At 36.7% G+C, this 7,527-nt stretch overlaps 1 non-coding gene across 1 annotated transcript; it reads right to left on the reverse strand.

Annotated features, from left to right (window-relative positions):
• Positions 1–6,358: 6,358 nt before the first annotated feature.
• On the reverse strand, positions 6,359–6,516 carry LOC142862971 (U1 spliceosomal RNA). The gene has a single exon (XR_012913864.1). It is a non-coding gene; the product is annotated as a U1 spliceosomal RNA (small nuclear RNA).
• Positions 6,517–7,527: the final 1,011 nt, after the last annotated feature.

Consider the following 7,527-nt stretch of genomic DNA (forward strand, 5'->3'; position numbering starts at 1 on the left):
GATTCCCTGATATACTTGGTAACTCTTTAAAACCCATATTTCCCAAGTATTTTTCTCCTCAGCTTTCTCCTTTGGAAGGTTTTCATTCTGTTTCTTGACCAACCCCTATCCCCATCTGCTCTCCCTGGCCCAGGCTGCCACATATAGTGTATGTTTAAAAGTGCTCTGATAGATGGTAGCCCAGGAAGCTGCTCCAGCCTGAGAAGCAGGGCAAAACAAATGTAAGCTTCTGGGCTGGTCTCTCAGGTAGTTATCAGGTCAGAAATCATAGTCATAATATTTTGATTTCAGGGTCCATATTGTACCTTCTGGTACCAGCAGACTGCATCAGGAATGCAAACCACCATTCCTAGGGCCACCATCAAATTGGGGGATAGGGGTGATAGGTGAGTAAGAAAAATCACTGCACTACTTTCTTACTGCACTCCCCTGGGTGCTGTATGTTTTTGTTTAGATTCCAGAGTTACACTAAAGTAGATCTATCAGTATTTTCCAGCTTAATGCTTGCGTATTATGTAAAGAGACTTGTTCTTAAAATTTCCTACTCCAACATTTTCTGTGATATCACTGCAATCTTTTTTTTTTTTTTTTTTTGCTGGCACTTTCTCAATCTTACCAGAAAGTACCAGTGGAGTGTTGTCAGACAACTCAGATTCATGTTCTTTTCTCAAATGGCTTGTTATTTTTGGTTTGCTGACTGAAAACTGTGAGTTGCTATTATGCAGTTATGCCATCAGGAATAATAATCAAGAAAGCTCGTGGCAACTGTAGATTATAGTGGGGAAAAATATCCTTAAATTTGGAATCAATTTTTGCCTTGTTGAGAGTGATTGTATGGAGCCATTTATTTTATGACTCATTCTGATTTTTGAGATATTAAAATGTAAAGTAAATGTTCAGTTTGAATTGATGAAATATAGTAGATATCATGTCTGTAAATCAACACACTTTATTTGTATTTTCTCTTATGTTCAACTTCTAACACACATTATTCCAAAACAACAATGATAGGGTTTTTTCCCCCTTAAAGCAGCAGTGTTCTCTAAAAATTCTCATCTTCTGTTATTGTATGACTCTCTGAATGGATTCCTTAACTTCTACATATAGCCAGCCATTTTTCTCCTTAGCTAAATCTCTAAAGTCATGTTTAGCTGTTGAATCTGAACATTTTCACTTTGTTTAAATATTGTGTTTGATTTTATAAGTGTATTTACCTTAGTCTTTGAAGAGATGCTTCCCCCACCTCTCTTAAAGTTGAGATGGGTTGTTCATTATAGTAAGACGGGTTTGCCAGGAGCTGAAAACAAAAACAAAACAAAAAGCAGGTTTGAATCATCGGTATTCTTTCTATCCTGGCTAGTACCTGATAAAACCTAAGACCAAGGTTCTTCTTCTGTAAAAAACATAAAAGGGTGGCTAATAGTACTTCTTCCTCAGCTTGAGATAATGTAGTTAAGGTGCTAAAAAATGAGTAGTGATCTTTCCTGCTGCTTTTCCTCTGCATACTTTCCCGTCCCCCTCCTCCAGCACTGTACCCTTTTCTGGACCGAGCTTTTATCCCCAGACTGCAGTTTTCCAATCCTGCTGACCTGTTGTAAATCTATTGCTTATGGACATACTGCTTGTCAACTAATCCTGTATATACAGATCCTGGATTTGGTGTGATGCTGGGTTGGTGATCTTTCCTAGCTGTAAGCTCCCTGGGCATTTATGAGAGTGAAGCTATAAATTCTGTATGCTGTCCTTTCCAAAAGTAGGAAAATGTTAGATTGACTATGTGTAATTGTTAGTTACCTTGGATTAAATTCTCCAGTCTCCAATCTTATTTTAAAATAATCATATTAAACATTGCAAAGGGGCATCACATCAGCCCCTGATGATTTGCTATAAAGCCAGATGGACTTATGTTTCTTAGAAAAATATAGGAAAGGCATATCTCTAAGTATATATAAAACAACTAATGATAAAGAGACATTAAAGATACTGCCATCAAGAATACACCATTGATGTTTCAGATGTGTACAATATTATTGTTAATTTCATATTAATGTGCGCTGTTCATATGAAACAATTTTATGCTCATATCAAAATTCTGTAAAGTCTTTTTGTGTATGTGTGTATGTGTGTGTGGCTACTTATAGCATACTTACATTTCCCCAACTTTTAAAAAATACATAAAATCTTTAATTTCTTTACCAGAAATTATTCTACATGAGATTTTAAGTTATATAACTTCAGATTAGGAAAAAAACTATGTTTTGCCTGTGGCCACACCTGTACGATCTGAATTTTTATTTAATTAAATAGTTTAGAACAACCTTTAGTATGCATTCAAAATACCTGGGAAATGGGTGATTCTAATGCAGGTTGTCTAAGAATATATTGAGGTAAGTGGTATACAAAAAGAATGAGTGTGATTCTAGAGGAAAAATGAGATAAGTCAGAAGAGAAAGATGAATCTTCATATCAGCCTATGAAGCAGACTTATTGTTATTACAATAATGCTACTTATTTTTCCCAATTCACAAGCAAGGAAAGTTCATTTGAGACACAAGATACTAGAGAATCTTAGATAATAGTAACCATAAATGGAGAAGTCTGGATTCAAAGCCTGGTCTTCCCAATTCAGAGATTTTGCTCTTCCTGCTTGGTGTCTGTGGTATAGACTTTAATTAAACCAGGGAGACAAAGAGCCAGGCTGTATTTCTCTTTTTCCTTAAATTTCATATGCGAAAATAAAAGCATATTGCTGGTCGAGCTTGGTATTGGTACTTTGCTCCAGGATGTGTGTACCATTGAGTTCTAACTAATCAATAGTCTGCCAGCACCTCTTGACATCTCTCTGAACTAGCAGAAAGTGCCTGCCTCCCTGCTCCAGTGGAGGGCAGAGCCCTTTGTGCCCATCCCCTGACAGGGGAGGGATTGCTATGGTGAAGAATGGAAAGAAGCAGATGTTCTTGATTCACAATTAAGACAGGCACCTCTAGGGCACCTCTAGAGTGTGGCAGAGTGACACCATCTGCCCTTCTGCAAGTCCCTAGTTCAGCTGCTCCTGAGAAGAGAGGAAAAACAATGTAGAATGTCTGTGTGGTCTATTCCTCCCAGGCTGAGGCACCACCAGGCTCCATTCATTAGACAGATTTTTAAAAGTACAACTGTGTGAGGTGCAGTGAAGCCATGAAGGAAGTAGAGAACTTGCTCTGTCTATAATCATTAGAGATTTCCCTAAACCACTAGATTGGAGAAAAGCCACGACTTTCCAGTCATTGAACAAATATTATATATTTACTCTGTGTTAAGAGCTGAGCTGGTGTGAGAAAAACAATACGGAGTAAGGGTGATGATAGTGACTGCCTTCTTGGAGAATAGTATATTGGAAGAGACAATAAGTCAAACAACCCCCAAATCAATAATTATTTTGAAGGGATGTACAATTATTTCTCACAACCTGGATACTGTGAATGGAAATAAGATAGTTGAGTATGGAATGTACTATCGAAAGGGTGGACAAGAAAAGCTATTTTGGGAAATAAGCATTTTAATGAAGATCGTAAGGATGAAAAAAATCTATTAAAGCTAATTACTGGGAGAAGTTAATTAATCTATTAATGCTAATAACTGGGGGAAAAAAACAGAAAGCACTGGCACAGGTGCCAGTGTAGAAAAGAGAGTAGCTATTACAGGAACTGAAAAAATGCCATTCTGTGTAATACTCGATGAGTTATGAAGAGAGGCCTGTGACCAGGTTGAGAAGCAAGAAACTTGCCAATTTGCAGATCATGGTAAAAATGCCTATTGTGGGAATCATTACCATAGCCCACTGTTATGGAGATAAGACATTTTTAATGTGACTTGTACCATTTACTAAAAATGCTGCAAACAAAAAGGAATGAGAGTGATTTACCACTATACAGGACCACCACATCTCAGTTCTTAACACATTAGTTTTCTAAGTTCTCTTTTAAATGCCAACACAACCCAAAATCCCTCTCCTCTATATTTTTAGGATTTCTTTGGAATTGAACAGAGAAGGAAGTCCTTGTACTCACAAATGGACAACTTATACTACCCATTTGAAAGATGATCCAAGTCAATATTTTGACAAGAGGTGTAACAAGGAGCACAAATAGGATATACCTTTAGAAATCAGAATCTGATAGACATTAGAAAAGAATGGGAGGCATACATAGCATTGAGGGTATAGCAAGCATTAAGAATATTTTTGTTAATTAAGATTTTAACTTTTAGTATAGCTGACAAGCCTAGTTGAAGTCAGTTTGTGCTTGTGATTATCAGTGCCTCTAGTTAGCTTCTGCTGAAGGGTTGTTTACTTTAACACCTGCACCCAATTTTCAAGCCTCTACATCCAGTCTTGGCCCTGTCTCCTAGACTCCTACTCTAATAGAACCTATACTCTACCTTTCATTTTGTTTATTGAGATATGATTCATGTGCTATAAAATGTAACCCTTTAAAGTGTACAATTCAGTATTTAAAACACATATATTCTTAAGGTTGTGCATCCATCACCACTATGCCTTTTTTTTTGAGACAGAGTCTCGCTTTGTTGCCCAGGCTAGAGTGAGTGCCATGGCGTCAGCCTAGCTCACAGCAACCTCAATCTCCTGGACTTAAGTGATCCTCCTGCCTCAGCTTCCCGAGTAGCTGGGATTACTGGCATGCACCACCATGTCCGGCTAATTATATATATATATATATATATATATATATATATATATATAGTTGGCCAATTAATTTCTTTCTATTAATAGTAGAGACGGGGTCTTGCTCTTGCTCAGGCTGGTTTCGAACTCCTGACCTCGAGCAATCCGCCCCCTCCCAGAGTGCTAGGATTACAGGTGTGAGCCACCACACCTGGCCACCACTATGCCTTGATCTCCTCAACTGTTGTTATTCCTGCATAAATGAGGGCATGGTGGTTTCTATTGATTTGTTTATTCATTTTATTTTATCTTTGGAGGAGAGGTTGGTCACTGGCCAGAGAATGTGTTAAATAAGATGAGTGGAGTATATAGCAAGGCAAAGAGGGAGAAGAATTCCAGGCAGTTGAAACATCTTGGTAAAGACAACAAGGCACCAAAGAAAGCAGGATCCCTTTTGGTAATTTCAGATTGCTCTTTATAGCTGGAGAATGGATGAGTTTTGGAAATAAGCACATGAGGTTACTTTATGTTAGCTTTACTGTGGGTTTCTGAAAGATTTTTGGATAAAATAGAAATGTCACTTAAAGTTAAAGCTTTACGTAATTATCTTTGAAGATATTTGGATATAAAAAAGATAAATGTCACTTACAGGAAATGCCTTATATAATAATTTTAGAAGATAGTATCTTTCTGATTCTTTCTCAACCTCTCTCAATTTCTCAGTCTCAAGATTTCTATTAATCTCCCTTTCAATTTTTTAACACATCTAATGACTTTGCATCATTGCATAAATAACATATTTTGAATGGGAGAGGCTGGGATATTTACTAAAATTTTATATTTAAAAAAGAGACTTTTTAGTTGTGAGAAATTGGGCAATGTTTTGGTATGCCACAGGGTCTAAGGCAGCGTGAAGTAGTTGGAAGGCTACATGAACTGTGGTGTAAAATGTCTTGAATTTAATTCCTAATTCTGCCAATTACCAAATGTCTGAGCTTAGGTAAGTTAATTACTATGTCTGACATATGTTTTTCATCTGTAAAATTAAATATTTATTAATTTAATGATTAAATGATTATAAAATAATTTAATAGTTTATAATTATTACTATTTAACTATTAATAGTAAAACAACTACCAGACTAACCTTCTGTGTGAATTATATAATGTGTCAGGGGTCCTAAGTCCATTTCTATAGACCTGGGAATGCGTGAAAAATACTATATTTGTATACATTCTGGAGACAGAAGTATACATAAACCTTATCAAATTTGTCATATTGCTTGAGTGATTCATCTCAAGTACTCAAGGCTCAAATCAAAGGCTGCTGAATGATAACTTTCATATTCCCTTCTCTTGAAAATATTGTATTTATGATTTTTCAAATAGTAAATATATATCTTTATTTTTACTGGAGATAGAGAGTAATTTGCTAATTGAGTTCCTTAATCAACATAGTAACAAGACAGTTGCCAGTTAATTTGGAATGGAGGGTAGTGTTCAGGATTCTAGTGAGGGAGGCATATTCATTAAGCTTAGAAGTAGGAATAGCATGGTCGTTAGTATCTTGGTCTTCAGAATCACACAATCTGAGTTCCATACTCTGTTAAGCCCCTGAGAGTAACTACCATTACATAAATGTTATAGCTAGTTATCAAAATATCTTATTATGTTAAGCCACTGACATTCATTTTTCTACGGGAAAGTGCAAACACTGTCCCCCACTACCACAAATTATGCAGTTGAGTTTCCCACATTTGGGAAAATTTCAGGGATCAGCACTTCCTTAGTGCAATGGATAAGCCACACCCTGGAAAATTGCCTTTGTGATCATGGTATCTCCCAGGCAAGTATTTTAAAGTTGATTTCTTATTTAAATATAGTCTAATGGGTGCCTGGTTGGGGGGACAGAGTGGTGCTTTTGAAATCAAACCAAGACCCAGACTCTTACCTTTTATGGCTCCATCATTCTGCAGTGGCTTTGGTGTGTTCTCTATTTAACCACTGATCAGGAAAGGGCCCATGTGGAAGACTACCTACTTCCTAAACATGCTCATCTGGAAGGACTCACAACATTTATGCTTGTATTCTGTTGCCCAGAAGTTAATTGTATCACTACACCTAACTGCAGGGAAAGTTGGAAAATGTAGCTTAGCGTGCAGTAGAGAAGAAAATGGATTTTGATGAGCTCATAGTGCACTCTGTCATACTGGCTTTGTGGAATTGAGCAAATCATTGATTTTTTTTCTCTCTAGGCCTCACTTTTCTTATCTGTATAATAAAGAGTTTAATACTTTTTATGTGAGATTGTGAACATTAGATGTATTAATCAAGGTAAGGTTTTCACACTGTTCTTTGCATAACGTAAGTGTTCAATAAATGTTTGCTATCCCTATTTATATTATTATTTCAACAGGAGCCAGAACATTCTTACTGAGAGAAGTTAATGCTGTTTGGAAGAATACAGGGTTCTTATCAGCAAAAGAACTAAGTGGTCAGAAGGCTTCCATTGAAAAAATAAAACAAACAAAACTAAGACACACACACACGTAACCTCGTAACATCTAATGCTTAAAGGGAAACTTTGGTGATCCCTGCTCAAGCTCAAATATGAGTTTGTCTGGAGTTTGTGGGACGAGAAAGAATGATCCAAATTTTACCGTTTGATAAAGTGGTTGTCACCAGGCCTAATTGCTCCAGGCACCACTAAATGTGAATTGAATTATAGCCTAAATGCCGTTTCATTCCGTTTTGTGGTTTATGACTTTGCCACCAGCTGCAGGTATCTGGTTGTTAAATGAAGAAAGACAGACACAGTACACGCCAGTAACCAAATGACTGTAACCACAGATCATTCTGGTTTCT

Source organism: Microcebus murinus, chromosome 20, assembly GCF_040939455.1.
Source record: "Microcebus murinus isolate Inina chromosome 20, M.murinus_Inina_mat1.0, whole genome shotgun sequence".
Classification (NCBI taxonomy): domain Eukaryota; kingdom Metazoa; phylum Chordata; class Mammalia; order Primates; family Cheirogaleidae; genus Microcebus; species Microcebus murinus.